Source organism: Oncorhynchus gorbuscha, linkage group LG10 (assembly GCF_021184085.1).
Source record: "Oncorhynchus gorbuscha isolate QuinsamMale2020 ecotype Even-year linkage group LG10, OgorEven_v1.0, whole genome shotgun sequence".
In the NCBI taxonomy this organism is placed as follows: Eukaryota; Metazoa; Chordata; class Actinopteri; order Salmoniformes; family Salmonidae; genus Oncorhynchus; species Oncorhynchus gorbuscha.
In genome coordinates, this window is record NC_060182.1 from 43826596 (window position 1) to 43846314 (window position 19719).

Here is a 19719-nt window from a genome sequence, read left to right on the forward strand (position 1 = left end):
AATTGCTTGCTCTTGAATAGGTACATGATAATTACAAATATATCCTATGCAACTGCATTGTACTTGATTCGGAATAGCCTTTGAGCCATGTCATAACATAGAAGTAAACAAATGTAAAATTACCGGTAGTTATTGACAGGGTGTACCCTGTTACAATTGTTGTTCAAATTTAACAGGTGACTTTGAAATGTGTAATTACAAGACATTAGTTACATAGTAAAACAAGAAAATGTGTAATAACATAATTCATTACACATATGGAATAACCATCAGCAAGTGGATGTGTAATTATACGTTCCTTGTTACAATTGTGTAATAACTACAACCCATGTAATTACATAGTAACACCTATGTAACAATAATAATTGAGTAGTTCTCCTATGTGTCCTATTTGACACATGTACACATGTTTGAATTGGAAATGCGTTTTTTGCATATCTCACTCTCCCTGAGACACCCTCGGAGAATGGAGTCACATCCAGAGTCTGCCATTATGGCAACCCTGGAGTAATTAGGGTTAAGTGCAGTGCTTACTTTGTCACCTTGTCGGCTAGGGGATTCGACTAGCGACCTTCCGGTTGCTGGCCCAACGTCTAACCGCTAGGCTCCCTGCTTTCCCAATAGTATTTATGTATTTATTTACACTACTATTTAACTACTATGTTGTTACTGCATGTATTACTGTCTTAATTACATAGTAATAGGGGCAACTTAAAGTAAAGTATTGCCTTTTTTTGGAAAACTAATAAAGCTACTGTAGATAAGGTATCTGCGTTTGAAATATCACTGACATGAATGGCCATCACATGCTAAGTGTTGAATCATGTTTATCATAACATTTTGCTTGGAATATGATGCAAACATACAGTGCCTTGCAAAAGTATTCACCCCCCTTGGTGTTTTTCCTATTTTTTTGCATAACAACCTGTAATTTAAATAGATTTTTATTTGGATTTTATGTAATGGACATACACAAAATAATCTAAATTGGTGAAGAGAATTTTTAAAAATAACTTGATTCAAGAAGCAAAAAAAAATCAAACTGAAAAGTGGTGCGTGCATATGTATTCACCTCATTTGCTATGAAGCCCCTATATAAGATCTGGTGCAACCAATTACCTTCAGAGATCACATACAATTGTAGTCGGAAGTTTACATACACTTTAGTTTGGAGTCATTTTTCAACCACTCCACAAATTCTTGTTAACAAACTATAGTTTTGAAAAGTCGGTTAGGACTACTATGTGCGTGACACAAGTAATTTTTCCAGCAATTGTTTGCAGATTATTTCACTTAGAATTCACTGTATTCCAGTGGGTCAGAAGTTGACATACACTAAGTTGACTGTGCCTTTTAACAGCTTGAAAAATTCCAGAAAATGATGTCATGGCTTTAGAAGCTTCTGATAGGGTAAGTGACATCATTTGAGTCAAGGTGTACCTGTGGATGTATTTCAAGGCCTACCTTCAAACTCAGTGCTTCTTTGCTTGACATCATGGGAAACATTTTAAAAAATCAGCCAAGACCTCAGAAAAAAATGTGTAGACCTCCACAAGTCTTGTTCATCCTTGGGAGCAATTTCCAAATGCCTGAAGGTACCAAGTTCACCTGTACAAACAATAGTACGCAAGCATAAACACCATGGGACCATGCAGAAGTCATTCCACTCAGGAAGGAGACGTGTTCTGTCTCCTAGAGATGAACGTACTTTGGTGCGAAAAGCGCAAATCAACTTTGCGAAGATGCTGGAGGAAACAGGTACAGATTTATCTATATCCACAGTAAAAGGAGTCCTATATCGACATAACCTGAAAGGCCACTCAGCAAGGAAGAAGCAACTGCTCCAAAACCGCCATAAAAAAAGACAGACTATGGTTTGCAACTGCACATGGGGAGAAAGATCATACTTTTTGGAGAAATGTCCTCTGGTCTGATGAAACAAATGATGTGGATATGATGTGGATATATTGAAGCAAGATCTCAAGATATCAGTCAGGAAGTTAAAGCTTGGTCGCAAATGGGTCTTTCAAATGGACAATGACCCCAAGCATACTTCCAAAGTTGTGGCAAAATGGCTTTATTCTGAAAGTCTTTGTGGGTGCTATTCTGATGAACTTTGAGGTTGGTAGAGTTTTCCCTTTTATCTCTGTTCCACACACAGTGCCATCTTCTGGCACTACAATACATTTTATTTGGTCCTTTCCAGCAATGTACTCAAAATAATCCCATACGGGGCGTTGCCTTTTGCGACCGACCTTTGCTGATGTTGGGTTCGCTATCGCCATTGTTCACAGCTATTGTTCACGTTCATGCTTCGCGCTCGCCCTCATATTTCTTTCCTTTTAGCTACTGATAGCTTGTGATAGTGAAGCACAAGTTAGGCCTATTTGAAACATTGCCATCTACTGGTAGCATTTATCTGCCCGATTCGGAAGCTCGAAAACCCTATTAGAAAAAAATAGCTTGAAAACGGCAAATCGTTTTACCTTCCCTCATTCACTCAATATCTTCCTGTCATGAAATGGCTGTTATGAAATTTGCCCATGAAAGGGATGGTAACATGAGGCTTGAGTGCATTATATAAGCTCACTTAATGTTAAAAACATACAGTATTGCTATTCATAGAATGGATATTGGACGGGAAAGGGTTTCATTGCACAATGTAAAAACTGGATGGAGAAAATAGTCTTCCGTTGGATCAAGTTGCCTTGAGTGTCAAAATGTAAGCTTTATCAACGCTTCTTGAACTGTAAGGCTGTGCCATGAATTGTCTCATTGTAGAAAACTGGGCGGACAGAGTGCGTGTATGCTGAACATCACTGCGAGAACAATGAATACAGAGTGCGAATTATACCGTGACATTTGGGGTGGTCTCAATTTTTATCATGGGACCTCCCTTCTTTTTCTTCTTCTTTTTTTTTTTACGGTAAAAATGTATTACCTTTTAATGTGGCATGAACAAAACCAGTCATGATGTTTCTATCTGATTGTCAAACAAATCACTTCAAAAAGTAAGCTACCTGCTCACATTTGTCCATTAGATAATTACAGCATCCAAACAGTGCACAGTGCTCCCGCCAATAATTGGTTCAAACCATGACAGAGAGGTGGGGTGTTTAATTTGGAACACTTTTTTATTTTCATACCACGTTAGCAGCACAAACTTGCATGTTAAACAAAAAGGAGAATGGTTAAATTAGCAATATTTAGGTCTCACCCCCGAAAAAATGTATAATAATGTGCACACTGAATTAATAGATTAATAAAATATGGCAATGAGAGGTGGGAACAACGATATCCTTTTAAAAGTAATTTCACCCACCAACCAACCAACCAACCCACCCACTCTCTCTCTCTCTCTCTCTCTCTCTCTCTCTCTCTCTCTCTCTCTCCCTCTCTCTCACATATACACATACACACACACACAAACATTTTCAAGGGTGAGAGTGTTACAATGCCATTACCACTGAACACAGAATCTGGGGGAGGGAGGGGGGTAAAACCATCAGATTTGATGGCATGGTGATGTAATGTTCTCTCCCACCACAGCTTAGAGAAAAGAGACCACATCAACACTATTCACCATTCTCTACACACAACGACCACGGTATTCACTTGCCTAACATTTCTCTTTACGTACATAACACCCAATCAAATTAGTTTAATCATGAAACCCCTCTCTTTGACATTCATATCGGGTTGATTGCTAAACAAATACACATTACTAACACACAGCCCCATTCACATAATTTGACTATTTTAGATCTGTTTGCTGAAATATCACACAAAACCATTGAATGCCACGGTAATGCACTGCACAGAAAGGTATGAAAACAAATTATTCCCATACAGGAAATAGGCATGGATTTAATGTCTGAAAGCCACAGCTGCTTGGCAAGCACAAGCCAGCTCCTTTTGTCTTTTATCTTCTTCTGTAATGTGCACAGGTGCTGCTTAATTCAATTGGAGAATGTTGCCATGGTTTTACATTAATATATTTCCATGTTACCATTACGACTGTTGTCATGGAGATCATATGACCTATTTGAACCAAAAAAAGACATGGATTGTATGGGGGTATTGCATTCATTCCTGTCTTCATGTCAAGTTACATGTTTATATTTGAATCATATTAAAATATAAAATCATATTGTTCCTCCATCAAATCATGCAGAAATATGTTCGTACATCATTAAAAACACAATTATGTGACAATGTTTACCATCTCAATGTTCACTCTCCCTCCATTGTTATTGGAATCCCTAATGACAGTGAAAACTCTTTTCCAAAATGTCCCATATTGTTAAATATTACCCTACTAATAAATACTGGATTTTCAGTATGACCATGACTGAATGCATTTGAATCAGCACTGAATAAGCGACCTCAGCAAGAAATGAACAAGCTAATCATGTAAAAAGGTTTTTCTGAAATGAAATCGAGGCTTCGTGAAATCATTATGTTGATCTTCATCTTTTTTTTTTTTACACTGTATCACCATTCACAATAAAGACAGATACATTGGTTTAGACAAATAAAGTAATAGTATATTTTCACTAAATTATTACCTCTCCACATACCATTACTGGTTCTTTCAATCAATTTAACAACGTTATGTAGGAGGATATTTCTAAAAATCCAGCCATTATGGAGGTTGATGAAATGCATTTTTTGGTAATTAAAACATTGGATGTTTTTTTGTCTTTGTGTACACTCATGTAGGCCCTTGCTAGATTCAAAGTCATCTTGTTATCTCTTTCTGCTTTGTTCACCATGCACTGTAACTCATTATATTTCTATAGAAGATAAAACAGTATATTTACTTTTTATATATTTCAAATGTTGTAATTCAGAATGACTTGCAGTCAGAGTACACACATACATTACTGCTTGCTCAGTTGAACGATTGCATAGAAATCTCAGTAACTGTATATTTGAACATATTAGTAGTGAGTGGAAACGTGGCAAGCGTTATACAGTAAGTATAACAGCAAGCGGCAGCATGTTGTCACGCCTTGGTCTTAGTATTTTGTGTTTTCGTTATTTATTTGTTCAGGCCAGGGTGTGACATGGGTTTATTTTGGTGTGTTTTTGTATTGGGGTTTAGTAGGTATTGGGATTGTGGTTGTCTAGCATAGTCTATGGCTGCCTGAGGCGGTTCTCAATCAGAGTCAGGTGATTCTCGTTGTCTCTGATCGGGAACCATATTTAGGTAGCCTGGGTTTCACTGTGTGTTTGTGGGTGATTGTTCCTGTCTCTGTGTTTGTACCAGATAGGGCTGTTTCGGTTTTCGTTATTTCATTTCGTTATTTTTGTAGTTTCTGTATGTAGAGTTTTTCCTTCATTAAAATATCATGAATCATCATCACGCTGCATTTTGGTCCGATCATTGTTCTACCTCTTCGTCAGAGGAGGAGATAGAAGAGATCCGTTACAGAATCACCCACCACACCCGGACCAAGCGGCGTGTCAACAGGCAGCGACAGCAGAAGCAGCGAAAGGAGGAATGGACATGGGAGCGAGTTGGAGCGAGTGGTCGCATCTGCACGTCGCTCCAACGGGTAGTATAACTTTTTCATTATATTTCATTATATCACAACGGTTTGATTTGTCTTATCTTAGCAATTTCTTCTCAGCTAGCTACATAGCCGTCTTTGTATCAAAGACAATTGCGTAATTATCGTAAACGTATCTTCACTAGCCAGCTAGCTAACGTCCACTGATTAGCTGCACTGAGAAACTTTTACACTCAACTGAACGACTTGATTAGTTTAGTGTTAGCTACCTACATAGCTGTCTTTGCTGTCTTCGTATCATCGTATCATCGTATCCAAGATAATTGTGTTGTTTAGGTTTAGAGTGTGTAGTCTTAGAGTGATTATCTTAATTTACCGAGGTTAGCTAGCCAGCTCTCGTCCTTAACGTAGGTGACTCTGCTAGCTAGCCAACAGCTAGCCAACGCTAGCCAACGTCTTCTGTATAGAACTCAACTACCGGTCGCATTCACAGGTTGTATCACATTTTCACTTCATTTCATTACAGTACAACGGTTTGATTTGTTTGATCGTAGCTAGCTACTTAGCTAGCTACATAGCCGTCTTTGTATCAAAGATAATTGTGTAGTCTAGAGCGATTTTCTAGGTTCGCTAGCCATCTATTGGTTCTTTTAACGCAACGTAACGTAAACAACACTGCTAGCTAGCCTGCTAGCCCCCGAATAGCAACACTGCAGAAACTATTCACTCAACGGAATGACTTGATTAGTGTAGTGTCAACAACGCACCCACTGCCAGCTGGCCTACTTCAGCAGTACTGTATCATTTTAATCATTTTAGTCAATAAGATTCTTGCTACGTAGCTTAACTTTCTGAACATTCGAACGTGTAGTCCACTTGTCATTCCAATCTCCTTTGCATTAGCGTAGCCTCTTCTGTAGCCTGTCAACTATGTGTCTGTTTATCCCTGTTCTCTCCTCTCTGCACAGACCATACAAACGCTCCTCACCGCGTGGCACCCTATCTGGTGGTCCCAGCGCGCACGACCCACGTGGAGTTCCAGGTCTCCGGTAGCCTCTGGAACTGCCAATCTGCGGTCAACAAGGCAGAGTTCATCTCAGCCTATGCCTCCCTCCAGTCCTCGACTTCTTGGCACTGACGGAAACATGGATCACCACAGACAACACTGCTACTCCTACTGCTCTCTCTTCGTCCGCCCACGTGTTCTCGCACACCCGAGAGCATCTGGTCAGCGGGGTGGTGGCACCGGGATCCTCATCTCTCCCAAGTGGTCATTCTCTCTTTCTCCCCTTACCCATCTGTCTATCGCCTCCTTTGAATTCCATGCTGTCACAGTTACTAGCCCTTTCAAGCTTAACATCCTTATCATTTATCGCCCTCCAGGTTCCCTCGGAGGTTCATCAATGAGCTTGATGCCTTGATAAGCTCCTTTCCTGAGGACGGCTCACCTCTCACAGTTCTGGGCGACTTTAACCTCCCCACGTCTACCTTTGACTCTTTCCTCTCTGCCTCCTTCTTTCCACTCCTCTCCTCTTTTGACCTCACCCTCTCACCTTCCCCCTACTCACAAGGCAGGCAATACGCTCGACCTCATCTTTACTAGATGCTGTTCTTCCACTAACCTCACTGCAACTCCCTCCAAGTCTCCGACCACTGCCTTGTATCCTTTTCCCTCTCGCTCTCATCCAACACCTCCCACACTGCCCCTACTCGGATGGTATCGCGCCGTCCCAACCTTCGCTCTCTCTCCCCCGCTACTCTCTCCTCTTCCATCCTATCATCTCTTCCCTCCGCTCAAACCTTCTCCCACCTATCTCCTGATTCTGCCTCCTCAACCCTCCTCTCCTCCCTCTCTGCATCCCTTGACTCTCTATGTCCCCTATCCTCCAGGCCGGCTCGGTCCTCCTCCCTTTTCCGTGGCTCGATGACTCATTGCGAGCTCACAGAACAGGGCTCCGGGCAGCCGAGCGGAAATGGAGGAAAACTCGCCTCCTGCGGACCTGGCATCCTTTCACTCCCTCCTCTCTACATTTTCCTCCTCTGTCTCTGCTGCTAAAGCCACTTTCTACCACGCTAAATTCCAAGCATCTGCCTCTAACCCTAGGAAGCTCTTTGCCACCTTCTCCTCCCTCCTGAATCCTCCGCCCCCTCCCCCTCCTCCCTCTCTGCAGATGACTTCGTCAACCATTTTGAAAAGAAGGTCGACGACATCCGATCCTCGTTTGCTAAGTCAAACGACACCGCTGGTTCTGCTCACACTGCCCTACCCTGTGCTCTGACCTCTTTCTCCCCTCTCTCTCAGATGAAATCTCGCGTCTTGTGACGGCCGGCCGCCCAACAACCTGCCCGCTTGACCCTATCCCCTCCTCTCTTCTCCAGACCATTTCCGGAGACCTTCTCCCTTACCTCACCTCGCTCATCAACTCATCCCTGACCGTTGGCTACGTCCCTTCCGTCTTCAAGAGAGCGAGAGTTGCACCCTTCTGAAAAAACCTACACTCGATCCCTCCGATGTCAACAATTACAGACCAGTATCCCTTCTTTCTTTTCTCTCCAAAACTCTTGAACGTGCCGTCCTTGGCCAGCTCTCCCGCTATCTCTCTCTGAATGACCTTCTTGATCCAAATCAGTCAGGTTTCAAGACTAGTCATTCAACTGAGACTGCTCTCCTCTGTATCACGGAGGCGCTCCGCACTGCTAAAGCTAACTCTCTCTCCTCTGCTCTCATCCTTCTAGATCTATCGGCTGCCTTCGATACTGTGAACCATCAGATCCTCCTCTCCACCCTCTCCGAGTTGGGCATCTCCGGCGCGGCTCACGCTTGGATTGCGTCCTACCTGACAGGTCGCTCCTACCAGGTGGCGTGGCGAGAATCTGTCTCCTCACCACGCGCTCTCACCACTGGTGTCCCCCAGGGCTCTGTTCTTGGCCCTCTCCTATTCTCGCTATACACCAAGTCACTTGGCTCTGTCATAACCTCACATGGTCTCTCTTATCATTGCTATGCAGACGACACACAATTAATCTTCTCCTTTCCCCCTTCTGATGACCAGGTGGCGAATCGCATCTCTGCATGTCTGGCAGACATATCAGTGTGGATGACGGATCACCACCTCAAGCTGAACCTCGGCAAGACGGAGCTGCTCTTCCTCCCGGGGAAGGACTGCCCGTTCCATGATCTCGCCATCACGGTCGACAACTCCATTGTGTCCTCCTCCCAGAGCGCCAAGAACCTTGGCGTGATCCTGGACAACACCCTGTCGTTCTCAACTAACATCAAGGCGGTGGCCCGTTCCTGTAGGTTCATGCTCTACAACATCCGCAGAGTACGACCCTGCCTCACACAGGAAGCGGCGCAGGTCCTAATCCAGGCACTTGTCATCTCCCGTCTGGATTACTGCAACTCGCTGTTGGCTGGGCTCCCTGCCTGTGCCATTAAACCCCTTCAACTCATCCAGAACGCCGCAGCCCGTCTGGTGTTCAACCTTCCCAAGTTCTCTCACGTCACCCCGCTCCTCCGTTCTCTCCACTGGCTTCCAGTTGAAGCTCGCATCCGCTACAAGACCATGGTGCTTGCCTACGGAGCTGTGAGGGAACGGCACCTCAGTACCTCCAGGCTCTGATCAGGCCCTACACCCAAACAAGGGCACTGCGTTCATCCACCTCTGGCCTGCTCGCCTCCCTACCACTGAGGAAGTACAGCTCCCGCTCAGCCCAGTCAAAACTGTTCGCTGCCCTGGCCCCCCAATGGTGGAACAAACTCCCTCACGACGCCAGGACAGCGGAGTCAATCACCACCTTCCGGAGACACCTGAAACCCCACCTCTTTAAGGAATACCTAGGATAGGTTAAGTAATCCCTCTCACCCCACCCCCCTAAGTTTTAGATGCACTATTGTTAAGTGACTGTCCCACTGGATGTCATAAGGTGAATGCACCAATTTGTAAGTCGCTCTGGATAAGAGCGTCTGCTAAATGACTTAAATGTAATGTAAATGGAAGACGTTTTGGAAGGCAAGCGTTGTTACACTTGGGTGGAGATACTGGCTGGAAGAGATCGCCTCCCATGGGAACAGGTGGAGGCACTTAGGAGAGCAGAGGCAGCCGGAGAGAGGAGCCGACGATACGAGGGAACACGGTTGGCAAGGAAGCCCGAAAGTCAGCCCCAAAAATGTATTGGGGGGAGGCTCAGGGAGAGTGTGGCAGAGTCAGGGTTCAGACCTGAGCCAACTCCCCCTGTTTATCGTGAGGAGCAGCGATCACAGGACTTCTGGACTTGGGAGGAGATATTGGATGGAAAAGGACCCTGGGCACAGCCTGGTGAATATCGACGCCCCAAAGAAGAACTGGAGGTGGGGAAAGCGGAGAGGCGCTGGTATGAAGAGGCGGCACGGTGACGCGGATGGAAGCCTGAGAGTTTATTGGGGGGGGCTCACAGGGAGTATGGCTATGCCAGGTAGGAGACCTGCGCAACCTTCCTGTGCTTACCGGGGGGCTAAAGAGACCGGGCAGGCACCGTGTTATACTATGGAGCGCACGGTGTCTCCAGTGCGGGTGCATAGTGCGGTACATACCAGCTCTTCGTATTGGCCGGGCTAGAGTGGGCATCGAGCCAGGCAAGGTTGGGCAGGCTCGATGCTCAAGAGCTCCAGTGCGCCTGCACGGTCCGGTCTATCCAGTGCCACCTCCACACACCAGTCCTCCGGTGGCAGCTCCCCGCACCAGGCTTCCTGTGGGTGTCCTCGGTCCAGCACCACCAGTTCCAGCACCACGCATCAGGCCTTCAGTGCGCCTCCGCCTGTTCAGCGCAGCCAGAGTCTTTCTCCTCTCCAGTGCTGTCGGAGTCTCCCACCTGTTTAGCGCTGCCGGAGCCTCCCGCCTGTTCAGCGCAGCCAGCGCTTTCCTCCTCTCCTGCGCTGCCGGAGTCTCCCGCCTGTTTAGCGCAGCCAGAGCTTTCCTCCTCTCCTGCGCTGCCGGAGTCTCCCGCCTGTTTAGCACAGCCAGAGCTGTCAGCCTGCATGGAGCAGCCTGAGCTGCCAGCCTGCATGGAGCAGCCTGAGCTGCCAGCCTGCATGGAGCAGCCAGAGCTGTCAGTCTGCATGGAGCAGCCAGAGCTGTCAGTCTGCATGGAGCAGCCAGAGCTGTCAGTCGGCATGGTGCAGCCAGGGCTGTCAGTCTGCATGGTGCAGCCAGGGTTATCAGTCTGCATGGTGCAGCCAGGGTTGTCAGTCTGCATGGAGCAGCCAGAGCTGTCAGTCTACATGGAACAGCCAGTTCTGCCAGTCAGCCAGACTCTTCCAGATCTGCCAGTCAGCCAGACTCTTCCAGATCTGCCAGTCAGCCAGACTCTTCCAGACCTGCCAGTCAACCAGACTCTTCCAGATCTGCCAGTCAGCCAGACTCTTCTAGATCCGCCAGTCAGCCAGGATCTGCCGGATCCAACTACCTGCTTTAGCTTCCTCCCAGTACTGGGCTTCCTCTCAGTACTGGGCTTCCTCTCAGTACTGGACTTCCTCTCAGTACTGGGCTTCCTCTCAGTACTGGGCTTCCCCTCAGTGCCGAGCTTCCCCTCGGTGCCGAGCTTCCCTTCGGTGCCGAGCTTCCCCTCGGTGCCGAGCTTCCCCTCAGTTCCGAGCTTCCCCTCAGTTCCGAGCTTCACCTCAGTCCCGAGCTTCCCCTCAGTCCCGAGCTTCCACCTCAGTCCCGAGCTGCCCCTCAGTCCAGAGGGGTCCTTGGTGAGGGTTATTAGGCCAAGGTCGGCAATCAAAGGACGCGTTACAGGGGGACTAAGACTTGGTTGGAGTGGGGTCCACGTCCCGAGCCGGAGCCGCCACCGTGGACAGACGCCCACCCGGACCCTCCCCTATGGGTTTAGGTGTGCGGCCGGGAGTCCGCACCTTGGGGGGGGGGGGTTCTGTCACGCCTTGGTCTTAGTATTTTGTGTTTTCGTTATTTATTTGGTCAGGCCAGGGTGTGACATGGGTTTATTTTGGTGTGTTTTTGTATTGGGGTTTAGTAGGTATTGGGATTGTGGTTGAGTAGGGTTGTCTATGGCTGCCTGAGGCGGTTCTCAATCAGAGTCAGGTGATTCTCGTTGTCTCTGATCGGGAACCATATTTAGGTAGCATGGGTTTCACTGTGTGTTTGTGGGTGATTGTTCCTGTCTCTGTGTTTGTTGACACAAGATAGGCTGTATAGGTTTTCACGTTCCGTTTGTTGTTTTTGTATATTTAGTTATTTCATGTATCATTCAAATTACCATTAAAGAACATGAGTAACCACCACGCCGCATTTTGGTCCGCTTCTCTTTCAACAGACAAACGCCGTTACACATGTTGGTATCTAGGTTGGGGGTAAAATAGGACCAGGGTTCAAACAGTGTAGCATAAACTTGTAGCACAGGAAGTCAGCAATACTGTTGTGCAGGTCCCAAGGCTGGGACCTCCCATCTACAACAGCGCAACTGAGGCATCCAGCAATTCCACTGTAGGGTTACAGGGCTGACTGTGTCCTCTAGAGTCTAAGCCTCTAGATAGTGATATCTACTGTACTAAGCTAACATACTGTATGAAATTGTTTTAAGATGGTCATACCATAAACAATTTAGCTATTTGATTTAGAATTTTAGGACCCCTGTAGGTCAAAAAAAAAATAATAATAATAATAAATTGAATTTAATTAATAACACAGTCAGACATAGCAAAACTGACAGTAAAAAAAAATCAATCAAAAGGAAGTATGTTTTGAAGTGTGTTTCGTATATCTGAGAGATATAAGAAAGCTCAGGACGAAGAATGACCCATACCTTTATAATGTGGAAAGACCCTATTCACTTCCAGTCATTTTTATCGCACAATCATCTGATGACCTTCTGAGGATTCTTGTGAAGCTTGTGGGAGTCGTAGAGCAAAGCTAGTTCAAACCGTTCAGACTTTACAGATGTTTTCGTGAGAAGACCTGTTTCCAGGATGTCTCCTTGGGCTGGTTGCACCAGTTGGGTGTAAAAAAGTTGGTCTTAAAAGATATGGATCAGAATTTACACCTGATTTACCAACCAAAAATAAAAGCCGATCCGCCTTCTGCGGTGGCTGTACAGCATTTATAGTGATGCGTCCACCCAGAAGTCAGAGCATTCATGCTTCTTGAGCTTCCGGGTGCTGTCATGCGCTTCCAATAAATTGGTCTGCACCACACTGCTCGTAGTGATAGCCATCCAGCTAATTACGAGCAACTGGCTAAACAAAAAGACCTTACCTCTTCTGAGATGCCGGAGTCCGTTTCCCGGTGCTGAACATAGGAGCTCAGCCAAGATGAAGTTTCCAAACTGCATCTCCATCCCGAATCTCCCCATTGCCCCCCAGCCAAATTTGCCTGCATTTAGGCTATTGTTAATGTGTATTTCACACTATGTTGAGGTGAAAATTGTAGTATAATGATTGTATAGATGTAAACCCCAATACATGACTATCAACACCGATTTCTGTATGCTAGCTATGCTACCAGCGTATACAAACAGGAGTTAACATTTAGCAGTAACTTCTTCTAAACCTGAAAAGCTACAACTTCTAAAGCTGCGAAAACAAATATCCACTTTCTTCGATCAGATATGTTGTATGTGCGCCAATCCAGCATCCTTCTATCCGCCAATGGTCTGCATTCCATTGAACTCTTTCCCCATTGCCTCCCCAATCTTTTTACAGGAGTTCATACTAATTTTGGGGTCTTTCCAATCCCTACACGAGGTATCATAAAGATGTATTTTATTTGTAAACTTGTTCTGATAGACTTTCATCAAAGTTTTCTATGTTTAATGTCAAGGAGGTTGTCAAGGAAGTGAGTTTGTGTTTATACAGGATGCACCACCCCCACCTACCATCAACCAATCATGTCAATGCAGAGCTATACGGAACCCTCCATTTGTTCCAAAATGTGCAAGTTTGCATGGCATCACCGTACAGAGCTAGTTTTGGCCTCTAGATTTGGCCGGCACCTCCAATCCGCATTTCCAGGATCAAACATAAATCTGCTTTAAGACTCGTCACAGCTAAGTCCGGGGTATGCCATGGGCGTTCATGAGATTTGATGCTTCATAATGATGGTTAATAGGCAGTGCCCGTTACTAGGCAGTGCCCATCCTCGTGGCAGTTCCTAAACATTGCGAGGCATGGTCAGTTTGCCCATCACTTCGCAAAGCCCACCACTATGCATGCACATATTTTTAACCACAACTGGATGGATGATTCAATAATTACTGTGGGAATGAATATCACTGAATGACGAATAAAGTAGCCTAATGCTATTGAAGGCATTTATCATATTGTTGTTTACTCAAAATCCCAAAGTCATCCAACGTTTTAAATACTTTAAAGCACTAGTCGTGTCACGTGTGCTGTCGGCCATCATTTCAGCACCATTATGATTGGGACAGCGTTATCACGCTGGATAAATCAATCAAAGTCCCATTTTTGTTTTCACAGAATTAGGCTGGGAAATTGAGTGTTCATGATGATAACGTTTTGTCTAGTTTGCTCATCTGGAGGTGAAATAAACGCACATGTCACGCCCTGACCTTAGAGATCCTTTTTATTCTCTATGTTTGGTTAGGTCAGGGTGTGACTCAGGTGGGAAAGTCTATGTTTTCTATTTCTTTGTTTTTGGCCATGTGTGTGTGTGTGGTTCCCAATTAGAGGCAGCTGTCTATCGTTGTCTCTGATTGGGGATCACATATAAGTTGTCATTTTCCTTTTGGGTTTTGTGGGATCTTGTTTTCTGTTTAGTGTCTTAGCCTGACAGAACTGTTCGCTTTCATTTTCACTTGTGTTATTTTGTTTGACTGTTTTTTGAAAATAAAATCATGCACACTTTTCACGCTGCGCTTTGGTCCACTCCTTTCGACGGGAGCCATTACAGCACACCTGTTTAGGCGAGGGGTTGGCTAGCGGAGTAGAACACTTGAAAAAGAAAAGGAGAACTGCACACTCCTGGAGCTCAGATGCAATAATTCAATAACCTATAAACCAACGTTTCGACAGAAAAGCTGTCTTCATCAGGGTATTAAAATAAGGCTGTGAAATTGAGTGTTCATGATCATTTTTTGTCTTATTTGCTCATCTAACAGTGTTGTCAGAACAAAAAAAGGATCAAATAAAATCACCAAACGGTACAATGTACAAAAGTTCCTTGTTGTATAAAGTGTTGTTTGAAGTCGCAGTTATACATTAGCCTAGTATAACAGGTGGATTATTTTGCTCTTCATTTATCTGATAATCAATCAATGTGATTTTGTTTCACTGAATCTGTATATTTGGCTATTTGATCTCTGGCTGGGAAAATAATTGTAGGTGGCATTTCATCTATTTGTTTGCTAATATCTGATCAGACACATTTAGCATGCTATGTAGCATAAATCAAGTTTATTATCGACTCACACATAGGCAACTCAAAAGCCAGAGGAGGTTATGAAATTGCTCATAGAGGCTCCCACGCTGAGGTCTGTCCAACGCTGGTCAGACCAAGCTGACTCTACACTCCAAGACTGCTTCCATCACGTGGACTGGGACATGTTTCGTATTGCGTCAGATGGGAATATTGACGAATACGCTGATTCGGTGTGCGAGTTCATTAGAACGTGCGTCGAAGATGTCGTTCCCATAGCAACGATAAAAACATTCCCTAACCAGAAACCGTGGATTGATGGCAGCATTCGCGTGAAACTGAAAGCGCGAACCACTGCTTTTAATCAGGGCAAGGTGTCTGGCAACATGACTGAATACAAACAGTGCAGCTATTCCCTCCGTAAGGCTATCAAACAAGCTAAGCGTCAGTACAGAGACAAAGTGGAATCTCAATTCAATGGCTCAGACACAAGAGGCATGTGGCAGGGTCTACAGTCAATCACGGACTACAAGATGAAATCCAGCCCAGTCACGGACCAGGATGTCTTGCTCCCAGGCAGACTAAATAACTTTTTTGCCCGCTTTGAGGACAATACAGTGCCACTGACACGGCCTGCAACGGAAACATGCAGTCTCTCCTTCACTGCAGCCGAGGTGATTAAGACATTTAAACGTGTTAACCCTCGCAAGGCTGCAGGCCCAGACGGCATCCCCAGCCGCGCCCTCCGAGCATGCGCAGACCAGCTGGCCGGTGGGTTTACGGACATATTCAATCAATCCCTATACCAGTCTGCTGTTCCCACATGCTTCAAGAGGGCCACCATTGTTCCTGTTCCCAAGAAAGCTAAGGTAACTGAGCTAAACGACTACCGCCCCGTAGCACTCACTTCCGTCATCATGAAGTGCTTTGAGAGACTAGTCAAGGACCATATCACCTCCACCCTACCTGACACCCTAGACCCACTCCAATTTGCTTACCGCCCAAATAGGTCCACAGACGATGCAATCTCAACCACACTGCACACTGCCCTAACCCACCTGGACAAGAGGAATACCTATGTGAGAATGCTGTTCATCGACTACAGCTCGGCATTCAACACCATAGTACCCTCCAAGCTCGTCATCAAGCTCGAGACCCTGGGTCTCGACCCGCCCTGTGCAACTGGGTACTGGACTTCCTGACGGGCCGCCCCCAGGTGGTGAGGGTAGGCAACAACATCTCCTCCCCGCTGATCCTCAACACGGGGGCCCCACAGGGTGCGTTCTGAGCCCTCTCCTGTACTCCCTGTTCACCCACGACTGCGTGGCCACGCACGCCTCAACTCAATCATCAAGTTTGCGGACGACACAACAGTGGTAGGCTTGATTACCAACAACGACGAGACGGCCTACAGGGAGGAGGTGAGGGCCCTTGGAGTGTGGTGTCAGGAAAATAACCTCACACTCAACGTCAACAAAACTAAGGAGATGATTGTGGACTTCAGGAAACAGCAGAGGGAACACCCCCTATCCACATCGATGGAACAGTAGTGGAGAGGGTAGCTAGTTTTAAGTTCCTCGGCATACACATCACAGACAAACTGAATTGGTCCACTCACACTGACAGCGTCGTGAAGAAGCGCAGCAGCGCCTATTCAACCTCAGGAGGCTGAAGAAATTCGGCTTGTCACCAAAAGCACTCACAAACTTCTACAGATGCACAATCGAGAGCATCCTGGCGGGCTGTATCACCGCCTGGTACGGCAACTGCTCCGCCCTCAACCGTAAGGCTCTCCAGAGGGTAGTGAGGACTGCACAACGCATCACCGGGGGCAAACTACCTGCCCTCCAGGACACCTACACCACCCGTTGTTACAGGAAGGCCATAAAGATCATCAAGGACATCAACCACCCGAACCACTGCCTGTTCACCCCGCTATCATCCAGAAGGCGAGGTCAGTACAGGTGCATCAAAGCTGGGACCGAGAGACTGAAAAACAGCTTCTATCTCAAGGCCATCAGACTGTTAAATAGCCACCACTAACATTGAGTGGCTGCTGCCAACACACTGTCATTGACACTGACCCAACTCCAGCCATTTAATAATGGGAATTGATGGGAAATGATGTAAATATATCACTAGCCACTTTAAACAATGCTACCTTATATAATGTTACTTACCCTACATTATTCATCTCATATACATATGTATATACTGTACTCTACAACATCGACTGCATCCTTATGTAACACATGTATCACTAGCCACTTTAACTATGCCACTTTGTTTACTTTGTCTACATACTCATCTCATATGTATATACTGTACTCGATACCATCTACTGTATGCTGCTCTGTACCATCACTCATTCATATATCCTTATGTACATGTTCCTTATCCCCTTACACTGTGTATAAGACAGTAGTTTTGGAATTGTTAGTTAGATTACTTGTTGGTTATCACTGCATTGTCGGAACTAGAAGCACAAGCATTTCGCTACACTCGCATTAACATCTGCTAACCATGTGTATGTGACAAATAAAATTTGATTTGATTTGATTTGATTTGATTTGAAAAAGAAGGGATATGCCCAGGTGGTGCAATTGGTAAAAATGTTGGTCCGGCATTGAGCGTATTTTACGACCAACTGGTGCACCCGGCCCCTGGTCTCACAAACACTGTTGTAGCTCTGCCGTCTTCCACCACAGAGATGAAAATTATTATGCTAATTTGATTTCAGCGCGGTTTGTGTGTGGAGGTGGGGTCCTGTGCGTCTGTGGTGAATCATTTTACCTCCTGTAATGGCTCTCGTTGGTGGTAGAAAGAGTAGACCAAGGCCCAGCGTGGAAAGTGTTCATGATTTTAAACACTCAAACAAAATAACAAAATCGAAAACGAAAACGCACAGTTCTGTCAGGCAACAGTAACTAAACAGAAAACAAGATCCCGCAAACTCAGGTGGAAAACAGGCTGCCTAAGTATGTTTCCCAATCAGAGACAAAGATAGGCAGCTGCCTTCTGTATAAACACAAACTCACTTCCTTGACATTAAACATAGAAAACTTTGACGAAAGTCTATCAGGACAAGTTCACATATCTCGTGTCGGGATTTCAAAGACCCGGAAATTAGTGATCTAAGAAAGTGGATATTTGTCAAATCCGTCACTGGGAACCACACTCGGCCAAAAACAAAGAAACAGAAAACATAGAATTTGCCACCTGAGTCACACCCTGACCTAACCAAACATAGAGAATAATAAGGATCTCTAAGGTCAGGGCGTGACACTTCCCAAGTAGGAGAAGAATTCTGGAGGCACAAACTAGGGCCTATTGTCTGTATTGATGTTGTTAGGATAACCCCAGTGGGCCAAGGGAGCCCATTAAAGCCCTGGTTGTGAGTCACTTGGACTGACTATGGGCTTTAGAATCGGATAGCTAGACTTCCTACAACCTGCTTCCAGTTAGGTGATGAAACAAATTTGATCTCCTTTTCCAGACACTCCTGACCAAGGCATGCAGTATCAATGTTTCACACTTGCAGTTGCAGTTTGAAGAGGGTAGTAGAATCTTTCCACCATTTTGCTGATAATGAAAGATCTCTGAAATGAAACTTGAGATGAAACTCTCTGAAACAGAACACACAGCATTCTGCTATTCTTATACAAACACAATGTGACAAGATGGTTACTCCCCCTCTGCAGTGACAGTTCATTCCGGACTAGGGAAAATGTCAAAAATGTTTAGTCGCGCTTGAATGGAGTTAATTACAGTCCTCTAGGCTGCCTCCAACTCTGCCACTAATGGTACTGAGCTACAGATACAGTTCCATTTACAAGAATGTTTTAGATACATATCTAATTTGCGCAATATTAAATATTTATGCTGATGTAATTACAGTGACAATTTATCTTCCAAAAGAACAGCAATTCTGCTGTAGTTTCGATCACCATTCTATTCAAATGTATAGTATTGATGTTACTGGTGTTGTTGTTGCAACGGTGGTAGTTGTATCTAAAAGTATAGTTCTTAGCAGTGGTTTAACTGGTCAGCCAGTGGTCAGGGATGAGTTGATGAGGGAAGTGAGGAATGGGAGAAGGTCTCCAGAGATGGTCTGGAGAAGGGAGGAGGGGATGGGGTCAAGCGGCAGTTTTCCTACTGATGACAACCTTTACCTTGAGCATTTCTGTTTCATGCTCTTCAAGCATTTGTCATTTGAACATTAGTGGAATGCTACATGCATCACTGGTAACACAATGATGGAAGAGAAGCAAGTAAGGCATTAATGAAAATGTTTGCCATTAAAAACTTGTCAGAACATGGAGTGAGTGGAAGCAGCATTATTTATTTATAATGTTTTTAAGTGACAAACTGTTGATGGTGGAGCTATTTTTAAACTGTTTCTCTTCAGTTCTCCGTTCAAGGCAATTTTGCTACCACTTCACAGTTGTTATGCTTTTTATATTATTTGAGAACAAATCAACTGCATCCTTGAGGGCGATATGTTGTAGAAATAGGGATGTTACACATGCTGGTGTATAATAATGAGTATAAAAGTATATCTCTTCACAATGTCATGATTATGAAGCCTTTACAAATTGCACTTTTATAGTGATTCCAGTGTTTACTTTATACTCAACATTTGAGAAATCTTAGAACAGATTTGAGTGGGGGACTGACCTAGAAGAGACAATAGTGTCACGCCTGCCCCCGCTCCCCATCTCTGGCGCTCAAGGATGCCAGGCGGCCCCTCATTACGCACACCTGTCTCCATCGTTACACGCATCAGCGCTTCATGGGACTCACCTGGACTCTATTACCTTATTGATTGC